This window comes from Schistocerca nitens, chromosome 2 (genome assembly GCF_023898315.1).
Source record: "Schistocerca nitens isolate TAMUIC-IGC-003100 chromosome 2, iqSchNite1.1, whole genome shotgun sequence".
Lineage (NCBI taxonomy): Eukaryota > Metazoa > Arthropoda > Insecta > Orthoptera > Acrididae > Schistocerca > Schistocerca nitens.
The window spans coordinates 286,436,851-286,452,516 of record NC_064615.1 but is presented as its reverse complement, the minus strand read 5'-3'; the positions used below and the strand labels follow the sequence as shown (position 1 = coordinate 286,452,516).

The 15,666-nt window shown below is 40.1% G+C and overlaps 1 non-coding gene across 1 annotated transcript; it reads right to left on the bottom strand.

The window, feature by feature from the left end:
• Positions 1 to 14,904: 14,904 nt before the first annotated feature.
• Positions 14,905 to 14,977, bottom strand: Trnav-uac (transfer RNA valine (anticodon UAC)). Its single transcript has one exon. It is a non-coding gene; the product is annotated as a tRNA-Val (tRNA).
• Positions 14,978 to 15,666: the final 689 nt, after the last annotated feature.

Sequence of the window (15,666 nt, the reverse complement as noted above, 5' to 3'; positions counted from 1 at the left end):
TGTACTGTAGCAATTGTTTGTAGGTGTGGTCCAAGTTTCATAGAGCCACGTTACTTGGCAGTGGTACATTATGCGAATGTTCCTTTCGTCCTTAACTTTTGTACACCGGTGTGTACGGTAACAACTAGCATCCTACTCCCAGGACACGATCTACCACTAATTATACTCAACGCTAACCTCCAGCAGAACAGTATCTACCTTTCAGACAGAACACTCAGTAGCTCGTACGGTACTACAAATGCGAAACGTCACCAGGACTTCTACGAAATTAATATTGACAGAGAAAAATCTCAGGACAGAAACAATGTAGGTTCTCCTCTACTCCGCCAAAACACTGGGTACTACCAGAAATTTTCTCTCCCCGAAGAAACGTCGGCCCTATACGCAGAAGCACATGTCATTAGGGAAGCAGTAATTTATGGTAGAACAGTATCACCTATGAACCTTCATATCATATCAGACAGCTAGAGTGCACTCTGTCTTTACAGTCGTCCAGTATGATGGGAACATCTCAAATAGATACTCTGGATAGTGAGCAAGAAGCGGGAAAAAAACAGTGCGATTGGCCAACATGTACAATTTATACGCGTAAGGGGCTACGCAGGAATAGTATTGAATAAGCATGTGGGTAGGCAAGCAAAACAGGCAATGATCATTCCACAAACAAATGATTTTGACGGATTGAAATTAACAGCGTGATTAAAAAACGAGCCCTTCATGAATGGGAAACCAAATAGAATTAATAAGAGGCTAAAGTAGAGCAGAAGTATAGGTAGATATTTCCTGTAAATCTTGGATTACTTCATTTAAAGAGAACCGGAGACAGATAACATCGCCAATAAGTAAATGATTCAAATGGCTCTGAGCACTATGGGACTTAACATCTGAGGTCATCAGTTCCCTAGAACTTAGAACTACTTAGACCTAACTAACCTAAGAACATCATACACATCCACGCCCGAGGCAGCATTCGAACCTGCGATCGTAACGGTCGCACGGTTCCAGACTGAAGCGCCTAGAACCGCTCGGTCACACATTCCGGCGCCAATAACTACGAGATTAAACCAAGGTTCATTTCGTAATCATTTCTATAGGTAACTGTGTCCCAATGCTGTTAGCTTAATAGAATATCAGTTGTAGATCTGATACACGTGATTTCCATAATATTGCCGTAGAGTTTCTTTTACTTATTTAGCCATCCTATTTATTTCTTCAGCCTTCCAACCTTCGCACGGATACCAATGCTGACACGAATACGCTGATCTACAGTCTAGAACCGCACGACCACTACGGTCGCAGGTTCGAATCCTGCCTCGGACATGGATGTGTGTGATGTCCTTAGGTTAGTTAGGTTTAAGTAGTTCTAAGTTCTAGGGGACTTATGACCACAGCAGTTGAGTCCCATAGTGCTCAGAGCCATTTGAACCATTTGAATACGCTGATGTGTTACGTTGCTGCTCGCGGACATAACACACTGTACTGACAACACTTGTGTTACACCAAACCGACACACGCATTTTCTAAATTTCTTTTGTATGGATGTGTATTATCTGTATTTTCGTTATCCATTTGCTTCGTGTTATCTGTTCTACATTTCGGTAAAGATTCGTCACATTCCGCACATTACTTGTGAGTCACGACTATTTTTGCCATCTTCTCACCTGTACAAGAGTGCAGTGCATTTGCGTCACACAAATTTCTTAGAGATATGTGGAGTTCCTAAAATTCCTTTTAGAAACATTAGCTCATTCAGTACGAAAGTCGAAGTATGGGAAACCACATAGACAACCACTTTTATGATAGTACGTTTACAACTGAAACAGGAAAGTAATTCAGTTATGCAAGTTTAATTCAGAAGGCGGTGAGAGAAAACTTTCAGTAGCCCGCTCGCACGATATGTGTGTGACGAATCAGATGTAACTAACAAGGAAAGTAATCTGCCAAAGAACAAAAAACCTCCTCTGAAAGTAAAGCTGTAAATGTGAAAGGCAGCGACATGAAACTGCTCACGTAACAACGATCCACGTCTTACAACACCCTTCGCTTACAAACGTGCTCTGGCCGATGGCGCACATCACGGCAGCTCTCCTGGATGGTTCATAAAGCAATCCGATGGCCAAGACGAACTGGAAACAAAGGAAGCAAATAATGAAAAGCTAAGTGTTTTAGCGCACCTTTCTACGGACAAAATCATAGGTTACCAGTGACAAAATGCAATAACTGCATTTGGAAGTAGAACTTTGTAATAGGACGGTAAATGTCACCTTTCGACTCTTACCAGTCGTATCGTAGTATTTAGTACACAGGATTTCCATTCGAGGAACCAGAGTTCGACTCTTCGTCCGACTATTGTAACTTGTGGAATAGAAGGTGCGCTCCTGCAACCTCGAATTGCTGCGCTTGTTCACCTCTTGAAGCGCAAAAGACGGTACAGCAGTAAGATGAATGGGATCTGGCAACCACTTCCTTAAATTATTTTACGAATCGAATATCCTGTCGACTGTCCGTATTTCGGTTCTTATTTCTTACACGTGTTTCGTGGTGAAAGTTTCATCATCAGCGTTTCCGAATTTCACATGATGTTTTCCTCACGCTCTGGTGAAACAGTCGCACCTGCATTTTGCGGAAAGCTGTAACACCGGTAGTTGATGTGACAGTCCTCTATTTTGTTTGATTTTCGTTATAGATCTGATGTGTAAAAAAACTGAAACTAATCATCATATGTGAACTGTAAAGTCTACTTTCGGTAGGTTACTACCCTAAGTTTCAAGAAGAAAGCTGCAACCAATACAGAATATATCGCCAAATGTTGTACTCATTCGCACTATGAACAACTGTCAAGTACAAAGTAAGATTTAGTACAAAATTTGACATATATTCTTTACAGTTTCCATTCGTTTTTTGATAAAACATCGTTCTCATTCAATGTGGTCGAGACGACTCATATTTTGAGACTGGGTGAATGGAAGACATGAAGATGTATGAAACAGAGACGTCGCGTCAAGGACCTAGAGCCATCTGCAAGCATGTGTGATATGTCCGGTTATAAGTGTCGGCTGACTAAATGATCAGCGTATAATTTTTTTCGTATCATTAAGCTAACTTGTTCTAAGAATGTACAAACGTGAGAGCATTGTACGCTAGGTACAAACCAAATGAGGTAGTGCATTTGTTAAGATACTGCTCTCAAATTCAGAAGGATGAAGGTTCGTGTTCTGTCCGGCCAGTCTGATTTAAGGTTTCCTGCGGTTTCCCTAACTCATCTCAGGCAAACGCCGGGGTGGTTGTGACAACAACGACACGGCGGATAACTTGCCCTGTCCTCTCCAAATTAAACACGTTTGTGTATACTCATATCTCTGTATAAACGACTTTTTTCTTGTGTGAAGCTAAAAAAACCCATACCACTGTAAAGTGACCATTTGGCAAATAAATTACTAATACTGATATTATTACTACGAACTTGACTTTTATGAGTTCTGTTTCAATGGTGTCCCAAATGTTACACGAATCTGTCCATCACTCCACGTCAGGAGTTGATTCCACATAACAATTAAAAAACTGGTTAGGACTAGTGATGTAAGAAAACTAAAAGACTGCCTCCTTATAATGGGCCTAAGTCATTAGTCATTAAAGCCTGTCATAGTTACTGTCGGTTAATTCCACTTGGTTGACTGCAATCGTCACAAATTTAACACGTTAACAACTTGTGAACCTTGAACCTTGGAATAAAGCAGCGCATTTGCAGGACGTAAATTCAAATATCGTAACAGTTTCTGTTCAGTAAAACTCGCACGTCAGTATTAAGCACAAAATGTTGGCAGTTATATGCCCAAATGCCGGGTGACAACAATTAAAGTGCAGCTACTCATGTAGGCCCAGCGTCGGCTATAATTATCGTGTGGCAGCGAAACTTGGTAGGTATGCTAATGCGTTGATGCGGAACCGGTTTACGTTCGAAAAAGAAGTTCCAATTGAGGCCACCAGGTGCAAATCTGGCGCTTCACACCGTTTGTATGACGGTATGACACACACGTTGTCATTTGACAAGTCATAACGTGAGGGAATGGCAGCAATTACTGTGCTACATTGAGAGAGTACCGCCAACTGAAAGTCTGAGGAGAGACACGATGTCATTAAATGCTTTAAAGAAGACGATTATGAAATTCGAATACACGGGTGAGCTTGGTGTGGCAATTGCAAGAGGAAGGCGTCCTATCCCAGCGCAAGTTATTGCTGTTGTAGCAACTGAACTTGTAACACACGACCAGGGTAGTTCTAGTGCTGGTGGAGTGTCACGAAAATTGTCCATCCCATGATCAGCAGCACGGAAAGTTTTGCGGTCTATTTTGCACTGGTACGCGAACAAGATCCAGACGGTGCAGCAGCCGAAACCTCACGATCCGCAGCAACGTTCTGAATTTCCTCTTCGGTTTCTGGCAGGGATCCACGCTGACAATATGTCGCCCGACAATATCCTATGGAGTGGCGAGATACATTTTGCACTACAGAATGCAGTCAGTAGACAGAACTGCCGAATTTGGATTACTGTTTTAACCGCGTGTTGTGCACGAAGGGCCATTGCACTCTCTGTATGTGATCGTGCGGTGTGGATTCAAAAACACTTTCATTCTCGATCCGTCCTTCTTTGAAAAGAATATACCCAGAGAATCTGTCGGGTGTATCGTAACGTCTGCACGTTATCGAGGCCTCGTGGAAATCACTGTTTTCATGTAAGATGGGCAACACTTCATGTCGTTCGCCCAGTGAAAGATCTACTTAATGCAATCTTCCACGAACGTGTTATCTCCAGAGATTTTCCAGATTCATGGCCTGCAATATTTCCTGACCTGAAGCCACGTGTCTTTTGGCTTTGGGGATATCTAATAGAACGCAATTACCAGGTACACGTTCGGTCTCTACCTGATCTGGAGGCGAGTATAGAGGAAAACATTGCCCAGACTCCACTGGAACAGCTGCGAGCAACAGTTGATCACGTCGTTTTACAGATGCAGCATCTCGTCGACGTCTCCTGTGTTTATATTGTACAAATAGTGTAAGCAGCGGTTAATAATAAAGTTGCATCCATTATGGAAAAAATACAAATAATAAAATCAACATTGTGCCTTTCTCACTTGTTTGACCTTTTCTGCCCACGCCCCCTTCCTAACTCACAACATATGGAAACATTTCTATACCCTTTTTCTGCACTCACAGCGCCAGATTTGAACCTGGTGACCAAAATTGTGACTACTTCTTTTCCAGTGTAAATCGGTTGGGCGTTAATGCATTAGAATATCTACTAATTTCGCTGCCGTACGATAATTACAGCACGCACTGGACCGCTTTGAGTAGCCGCAGTTTAATTATAAGCACCCTATGGGTAGCTGACCCAATTCGAAGAATTTTTTACAAGAGTTGTACTTCGTTCGTCAGCTGAAACCCTTTAATGTCAGTTTAGCTTCCAACGATATTGCAGCGACGCCTGACGAGGTCAGTAAAAGTTACTGGTGAAATATTCCGGGCATTTATCTTTCGAAGACATTGAAAAGGTGAGAATATTAAGAACAGAGTGGAACCAGTCCACGACTTGTGTGTGAATTTTCAGCCCGTGGACACATGCAAGAAGTCTAAGGCTAGAAGCTGCGATTTAATGAGCTGTTTTAATTAAGTCCACGTCTCTCAGTGCATAAACAGCGTCACGAAGCGGTTTTGTCTTTCACAGGTGATGAATAGCTCGCAGTTTAATGCGGAGAGCAATTAGCCACCAAACTGGAAATTAATAATGAGTTTCCAGCGAGCCGCGTCGCCGGCAGCTGTTGTGGAAGGCCTGATTTATCGCTTCATTGGGCGCCGGTTAGCGCCCGGCCTTCTGGCGCGAACTGGAAAGGGTTGGGGGGAGTATGCGACATGTTGACAGCGAATAGTGCACAGAGGTGTATGATATGTGGAACGGGGCCCTGCTTTGGAAATTGTGAGGCCAACGTGGAGCTATTCGAACCAAAATCCTACGCATACTACAGGAACAGAACAGTCTGTAAACCGAAACGTTTCACAATTCGGTCGCGTAAACTTATAGAGGTTCCATATTTTGGTTGTTAGATATGTCCTTAGCAGCGCACAGCTAAAAGAAATGACGTACAGTGAGGCTAACTAAAGCCCTAGAGCAATACTATATTTAGAATCATCTTAAGTGTAATCAATCACAAACAACTGTTTTGGAGCTTCCATCTTCGCAAAAGGCGTACACTTAAAGGATTTCAGATTATGACGAACCAAGATTTACGGTAATTCCTGGAGATAACAGAAATTTGCGATACCACCTTCTTTTCGGAAATGTTTTAACTAAATTTCAGCTATGAATTAGATCATTTATGCTTGCCAGATCTTTATTTTATACATTGGTGCATTTGCTAAAATATTAAGTCTTTCAAAATTCATACACAGCATATTAAAAATAATTTTGCATATTTCTATGGATTAATTTTGTGCTAAGAAAATCTTAGAGAATCCACTTTACATGAATTACCAAAAATTCCACGTATTTTAGATAACTGCCAACAGATCAGTTATGTAGTTGTTCACGAAAGTTATTTATTCAGTGAATGTAACATTGTCATTGTATGTCAAAACAGGCCTAATTTTCAGTAAATACAATGCCGTGGTAAAAAAGCCAAATATTAATTGTCTTAAGCACGTGGCATATTTAGAAATCTTAAAAATTATATGTTTCAGTCATTTGAAGCGATCTGTGTTACTAAATTTATCCTTACATTTTCATAAACTTCAAAAAATGTAGCTCTGTTTAAAATTGTTCACTAGTGAAAAACAGGAAATTAATGCCAACTGTAATTCGAATAACTATCGTCTCTGGAACATTAGAGGAACCTACGTTCTAACATGCAGATCAAATTACGCTCCACAATCGGCAGCCCAGTACGGTCGTCCTTGAGGCAACATCAACCTTATAACTTGGCAAGAAGCGCTTTTTCTTTGTCTCAAATAGCATCTGGCAGCATGTAAGTGAAAATAATGCGTCTTGTGTTTACATGCATGCTATGTGAGTTGCGGTTAACATGAAAAAGCTGCAATTATGAATAAGTTCCCTTCAGTGAGAAAAGAATTTTCTTTCTGAACTGTTGGTATGCTAACAATAATCAGAAATGTGAAATAAAGCAGTATTGAACAAAAGAGCCCCGAATCTGGAACTATTATACAGATGAGTACAACATCATACTCATGTAATAAGTTTGTTATGTGTAATATCTACCTTTCTGATGATATTAGAAATGTACTGTAGTAGCACTATCAATTACTGCAAGAATGTATATTTTAATTTCAAATCTTTAAAAGTGCTTACCTCGTTAAAGGTGCAGGAAAGGGAGCCATTATAAGGTAACATAGAGAAGAACGGTATTAAAGTGCGGGCTCCATTCCAAAACACTTGAACGTAACCTCAGACGTGGTCCCGCCTTTAGAGGAATGCGCCAACACTATAATGTAAGTCAGTGGTGGGAACAATAACCGCCGTGAAACTGCAGGCTCAGATTGGTGTGTTGAACCAACAGCGATGAAAGAACAGCACTGTCTCTTTGCTATTCCTTTGCTGAAGATGCCTCTGCCGTCTGGCACAAATCCACCCTCACTAAACCAGTCGATGTCGAACCCATCTTGCATACTCATCTCCCGCTGTCTGCAACCTCTTTGCACAGACAAGATCTACCACTTGGCTCGAATCGCTCCAGAGACGACAAAGAGAGAATGAAGTATTCACACATCCGAACAACATCCACACACGGCATTCGACCGACTATTCGAAGTCTCCAGTCGTGCAATAGTTTCCTCAGAGCAGCCGAAGACCAAGAACATCAGAATCAGCCTAAAGACGACATGCGGTCAACTTCAAAAGACCAGTCTCGTATGGAACCATCCGAAGAAATAGTCCCTGCTCATCTCAAAGACTGGCAAGTCTGGAAATCCGTTTAACAGACAGCGGATAGGAACTACAAGATTCAAAGCAAACCTCTGATCTGCCCCACCCAGCACAGACTGAAGAATCCCATGTCAGCTCGCCTCACAAAACTGGCATTGCCAGTCTCTGGGATAAACTATAGTCTACCTTATTTGTCCTCTTTTGCACGTATTTACTTGACTTTATCTGCTGTGTTCGGTGTTACTACTGTACTTGTCTTTTCACTACCATTACTTGTACGCCATTTCTTCCCTTTAATTTTCTGCCTGGCGGTTCCGACATGAATTAAAAAAATAGAGTTAAGAGCACATAAGCCAGTCTTTCTCTTCTAATACCGTGGGTTCGCAGAAAATTGCGGGTAAGCGTATACCTCTAAAACGCCTACTAGTGAAAATCCTAAGAGGAATTTTTGTTGTGGAGGGCTTCATTTACAGAAGAAAGCTTTCAAGGTATCTGAAGTATCGTGTAACTACAATCCAATACATCTAGGGTTCATTCTGGATCGTCCTTGACATTATAAGACCAGTGTATTAAGTTATCTAAGGAACTTGACTCAACAGTGAATCTACTTCCCAACATGGCCGGAAACAGTTGGGGTGCGGATACCAATAGTCTACGCTCTGCTACACTCGCTCTTGTGTATTCTGCTGGTGAATGCTGCGCTCCTGTGTAGAAAACGGCGCCCTCACAACAAAGACCCACATGCAGCCTAATGCAGCCGTGAGAGTTATCACTGGTACTATCAGATTTACTTTCATTGAATGGTTACCTGACTTAGCTAATATTGCTCCGAAAGATCTAAGAAGACAAACAGCTAAGATAAATTGGCTCAATAATATCGCATCTCATACGAACTCCCTTGTACGATGGCTTACAGTCCCGCCAACAACTTGGGGTGGATTCAAAAAGAGTCAGTTCCCTCGTCACGATCTCCAAGTGGCGACAATGTTGGAACGAACAACCACCCAACAACGCTCACCTGGTTCAACATCCTACAAAGAAGGTTGAGTGATTCCAGCTACCACGCCAAACTTTATGGAAGCTGAACCGCATGAGGATGGGGCATGGGAGGTGTGGTTATGCCCTGAACAAGTAGGGTTTCCGTTCATGTGCTGACTGTGATTGCGGTGTAGAGGTGTAGACATTGGAACACATTGTTAAGGAGAGTCCACCCTGAGTGCTTGATGGAGATCTGAGGACACCACCGTCTACACCAGTGACTCCGAGTGCTGTGGACTGGTTGTTACGTTTGGACATTTCCGTTTAATTGTAGGTACTTTTGTGTACTTGTGAGATGTACTTTGCTGTAACCTCCCCACTAAATTTGTTTCTGTACGAAATTTAACCCAACTTTACCTCCCACTCTATAAAAGTCTACGTATTGCCAAAACTATGTACCCACAAACTGTTATCCAACTTAAACTCGCCAGCCGGTGTGGCCGAGAAGTTCTAGGCGCTTTAGTCTGGAAGCGCGCGACCGCTACGGTCGCAGGTTCGAATCCTGCCTCGGGCATGGATGTGTGTGATGTCCTTAGGTTAGTTAGGTTTAAGTAGTTCTAAGTTCTAGGGGACTAATGACCTCAGATGTTAAGTCCCATAGTGCTCAGAGTCATTTGAACCATTTGAACTTAAACTCGTGTGCTAACCTTTGACTAAGCAGAACCTAATATGAACTGAGCTGTAACTTCAGAATGCAACTTGTCTTTATAGTAAATGCACAACCTAAGTAAAACAATTATCTGCCCCTAATCAAAACTTACCTCGCGTCTTGACAACACTGTTGCAGATTTCTCCAAAGTGTAATAGCAAACAGCAAGCAGGCAGCGGCTAAGTTAGACTCCTATTTCTAAATACATATTCAAACTGTTGCATTTGGTAATGCGTAATGATAAGCAGTTGGATGGGGAGATCAACTATTCCTATGGAATGATATTCCAAGACAACGATTTTAGAATTAAATATGTCAGATTAAAACTTTGGGTGATCTTCACACATAACATACGTCTGAAGAATACTACGCTTAACAAAGTGAACAATGATTTTAAAAGCGTGCAATATTAACAGAGAATTTCTATAAAAAATCAAACACCTTAATCAGTTAATATGTTAATGCGTGACTCAGGGAAGTTGGGTGGTCTTTCTCTCACTTCTGAGCCAGTGAACTAGCTGACAGTTATTCTGACAAACTAAGTGCACAGTGCTGCAGTCTTACCTCAAACTTCTTGTCTTTAAAAACGTTACGTTATTCAAAATTTATGTTTCTTCACTTTCTAACATATACATCTTATTCATCCTTGTCCTATACAATCAGTCTTTCTTCAACTAACAGATACAATCGCAAGTCCACACAGCACTACTAAATATGTCTGTCACCTACAACAGCACAGAACAACAAGAAAAAAGAAGTGTTAAAAGTGGGAAACACAGACCGATAGCAGCGCCTCTAGTGTTATGGAAATGAACTAAAAGAGAATAAACATTGCTGGTTCAATCCATCCTAGCTTACGTACATTGTAGGTTGTTTTTTGTTTTTTTTTTTTTTTTGCTTTTAATTTTCTTATCTCAGTTTTGTGGGCATGCTATGTAATTATTTTGAATAGCCTCATAATAAAATAATTTAAATACAGCTATAGCACATTGCAATACAGCAGTGACAAACCTATTATTATGGAATATTTGTAGTCCTATTCAGCTGCTACAATTTTATTTACCTTCAGTTATTTACACTTCAAGCTTGGTTCGACTTACTCTCAGTTTCAAGTGTTGTGTCTAGTTCTTATGACGCACAAAGCATCCTGGAGCTTTTATGTGTCGATAGAAATCAATATAAGTGTGTCAGTTTACAAATTTATTTTTGACGTTTGCGTCTGACAGTCGTTGCTCCTATGATGTTTTCTTGCGCAGCGATTGTCGGATGCAAACGTCAAAAATAAATTTGTAAACTGACACACTTCTTGATTTCTATCAACATATAAAAGCTCCAGGATGTTTTGTGCATCATAAAACTAGACGCACCACTTGAAACTGACAGTAGGTCGAAACAAGCTTGTAGTCTAAATAACTGTCACAAGCTAAATAAAAATTGTACTAGCTAAATTGGACAACAGATAATCCCGAATAATGTCATACTTTGAACTCTTCCAAGCTGTGGAGTCAATGAAGAAACAAACACCTATTATTAAGACAATAAATGGCAGTTAAAGAGGTTCAATTAATAAATCTTTATCACAGAGTTAACTAATGAAGAATTCTAAAATTTGTTGCAACTATGGTTCAGGACTGTAATTTGTGAGTAACTGTCCAGAAAACTTGCACTACTGACCATTAATTCCTTAAAAAATGTTCTTACATCTTACGATTGTCAGAGCTTCAACACAAATAAGAAGACATCAATATTGAGTACCAAAAATAGGAAAGGAGGATAAAAACAATTAAATGAACACAAAGCTTAATTTTTATTTCTAAGCACACAATAAAAATTTTCTTGTAACTGTCATATAGCTGCATGAGAACTACTTATCACAGGACAACTAAAGCTTTGTAGTTCATTAACACTAGTTTCACTTCTGGTATTAGCAGCGGTGTGACGAACATTTGCCATAGCACCACTAGCGCTTGGTAGGCCTAACTCGCTATTAACACCAGTTTCACTTGATTCACTACTGATATTAGCAATTTCACAAGGAACACCTGCCACATGTTTTGGAAACACGTCCCTGTTTAGCCTATGCCTAGTTTTATTCGTCAAATCTTCTTCGAAAAAAAGATCTTCACAAGCAAAATAAGTAGCACAACTCACATCAGGTGACAGTTTCCAAAACTTTTCCACTACAGAAACAACTCTTGAGGTTGTTTTGGAAACCTGTAGAAATGCTTGTTGCTAACTTTCTCTGTTGAACGCACGTAATATCCAGATGAACAGATGGGGAATTTACCGGAGTATTTCAACGTCAATTTGTTGTGTTGAATATTCTTAAAAAACATAAAATTCTTCATTAAATAAAACTATTACTAACATATCAAAGTTATTTAAATAAACAAACGGAAACCACACTGCTTAATTCACAATAGAAGAGAATGCATTTCATTTATTGGCTACGAGATTATTTGTTGAAAATTAAATGTCTTATCTTAGACATTTTTTCAGCAGGAAATCCTTTCAATTCCATGATGAAATTTATGAAATTTAAAGAAAAAAATCTGTTTATAATGGAGATCAGTAGTATGTAAATATGAAACAAATACAAAGGCGACTGTAAGCGTAGACTTTAGTCAGAGCAAGACGATAGAATATCAACAACCACCCATTGGATAGCTCTCATTGGTCAATTCCAGCTTCGTTTGACCCCCTAGCGCCTCTAGTGGTCTGGAGGGAACTACGTGGCTTGTTGCCTCTTCTCCCATAAAACTTTCACCGCCGTGTACGGCAGTTCAACTACAAATGTATCAGACTGCGCAGAGGCAAAGACTGTGCCACGACAAGACCAAAGATTGTTTAACAGTAACATAATTTGCTCTCTCTCTCTGTCGTGCATGTCGATGACGTACAAAAATTTAAATGACATGACCACCTGACACTGCTTTGACACCACTTCGGTGACTTGCCCGTTGATGTTGATGAAATTATGACGAGGACAACATACACACCAAGTCCCAAGTGAAGAAATTCCCCGAACGCGAACAACGTTTACTGCATAACAGAACGTCAGTATTTCAGTTTCCGTATTCAAAGAGCTCTATGGCGTATCTGGAAAGTTGTACCCACTGTTGCACACTACGATCTTTTAATAGTACATCAGCAAAACCAAAAAATATGAAAGAGAGAAAAGATGGAGCTGCCGTATAGCTTTATAACTGCTGATCTCACTGCGTTTGTAATCGCTATTCGATGCTGTTATTAACGCAACCGTAGATTCCATATACGTATCATAATTTCTATTCAACGAAATTGCGGGATAATAACATGACAATCAAACTAATAAAAAGAATACGACCCTCACAATATCGTCCGTGTTACAGTAACTTCGTGACTATTATAGGGACTTTCACTGTCAATAAAACATATAAACGACCTGTTGGAAAACGTCTAAAGCTTTGTGAAGCAGTTAGCAGACGATTCTGTTGTCTACAGGCTGTCCCAGGAGGGATGGTAAATATTCGGTGATAGTGACAGGAACGATCATTCGAAGAAAAAAAGTCTTGTAGACATGGGATCTAAAAAAGCTACGAGCACTTCATCATTTTCGATACTGTAAAACAAACCTCTTTTGCTGCAAGTTCCTTGCTTTCCACATGTATGGATCAAACAAACAAAAATTGTCCAGTAACTAAGTGTTGTAAAGTGCGCATGTTAAGACCTATGAGCACTTGTTCTTATTATTACTGTGAAACACATCTCTTCCACTGATCAAGTGCTCACAGCTTTCCAGTTACGCGTTTCACAGCACATGTTCGCCATAAATTTTTACTTTGTTTTGCCCACACTATCTCCACCCAAAATGTGGAAGGCGAAGAGCTTGTAATAGAAGAGATTTGTTTCACACTATCGACATGGAGACGTGATCTTAGGTCTTAAGTTATGCATTTTAAAGCCCATCTTTAATAGGCTTCTTTGTTCCGAATGATTGTTCCTGTCATATCCCTGAATATTGATAATTCCTCCTGGGACATCATGTATATGGAAGTTTCAATCGCAGAAAACTGTAGCGAAATATGGGCAAAACAGGAGAGAATTGACGCTTGGTGCAAGTATACGCATCTGATCCTCATCTTCAATTAAAGTGATTCATTGCGCACAAATAGGCGAAGAGACCAATTACTGTTCGACTTCACTCATGAACGGAAAACTGGAAACAGTAGCAACTGTTAAACATCCATCTGAAGCTACGTGAAGTGGAACGACAAGATATAACTAGGCGTAGAAAAAACAAATTCTGAGATTCATTGGAAAACTCCTGAGGAAATGTGTATGGTTTACGAAAGGAGTGGCTCACAAAACACTGTCTCGGCCGATTCTTGGTCTTCAATCTTGAGTTCCTGAATGGATGTAATTAACAGAGTGGACAGAGAAAACCCAAAGAAAAGCAGCTCGTTTCCTAACATACTCATGTAGTAAGTACGACAGCGCTACAGAGAAGCCTAACAAAGTCCTGTGGCAGACGCTACAACAGAAGTATGGTGCATCACGGAGCGTCAAAATGCCGAAAGCGCATGTTTCAGGTCCAGGAAGAGGCGGGCAAATATTACTTCCTCCGATGTAAATTTCGTGGAATGTTCATAACATACCAACACGCATCATACGTGGACGGAACAGGAAAGGGAGGGAAATGATTGTGTTGCTAGGAGGACCCTCCACCACGCACCGTAAAGCAGTTTGCGAAACTTAGGTGTAGATGTAGGTGTAGACGTAGATGCAGATGTAGATGTAGATGAAGAGAACGTCAACATATTTCGATACGTCATTACAGTTGTTGAAACTATAAGAGACTGAATTTTAACTTCGATTTCACTGTGCAACAGTTGGGTGCATATGTTTTCTGTATCAAAAATTCTCTTATTTTCTGTGTGTAAATTAGCGTAGATTAATTGTACGCTGTTCGAGAATTGTAAAGCGACTCTGCACAATCTCATTATTCGCAAGCAACACCTCAATAGGTGTAAGTGATTCTAGGGCGTAACGTATTTGTAAGGGTATTTTTAAGTCCTAATCAAAAATTTCAAAGCTATCATCGTTTGTATTTATATTGCTTTAAATAGAACGCCTTCCATTTTTTTCCGAAGCAGCCTGAAATGACTTCTTAGTTCATCTTCGCAAACCTACTTTTATATGAAATTGAATCTTGTTCACATAATTTATTTATAACATATTTCCAGGTAATGTGTTTTCATTATTATTAAATTCTAAGTGTATGTAAGAAGGAAAAAAAAAGTTATGGTTCCGCCCGGGATCGAACCGGGGACCTTCTGCGTGTAAAGCAGACGTGATAACCACTACACCACGGAACCACCGTGTAGCGCATACCTCCAACACCTAATGAGATTTCCACTGTTATTATCAAATGTTATGTTAACTAGATTTTCCTTGTTACTTGTTTGTTAATTGCTCACATTTTCTTTATAAACAAAGTATTTGTAGGAAAGGATTTTCACCAAGTGGATAGCAAACAACTTCCGTTTTTATAGATGAAAGTGATACCTTTTACATAAAGGACGAAAGTAATATGAGTTAATTGTCATCAATAACACAGTTTTGTAAATACCGTATCCTGTCACTGATCTTTATCTTCTCAAGGTAACCGTTTCATTCAGAACCTCGTTCCACGCAGTTTTATTTTCTGATTCTTGTTATCGTCCAAACAGAAACGGGTTGGGCAGCAGATGGCTGTGAGTCGAAGAGATTTCGAAATAGGGAAGGTAGCCAATGATAATAGTACACAGTGAAACATTCGATTCCAGTTGTCCCTAGTAACATAGTTTCGTGGAGGCCTACGGTTTCGCCATATTGACATCACTGTATGTTGACCTTCATCAAAGACATTTTTCGCAGTCGTTGTGGAAAATTTTGTGAGCTATATTCTTCTATATATGTCGTTACATCAATTTGAAAGTTGGAAATTACAACAAACATCCTTTTATAACTCTTTTCGATAATACGTACAGCTAATAAAAGCAATAAAAATGAGGCGTCATTGAAT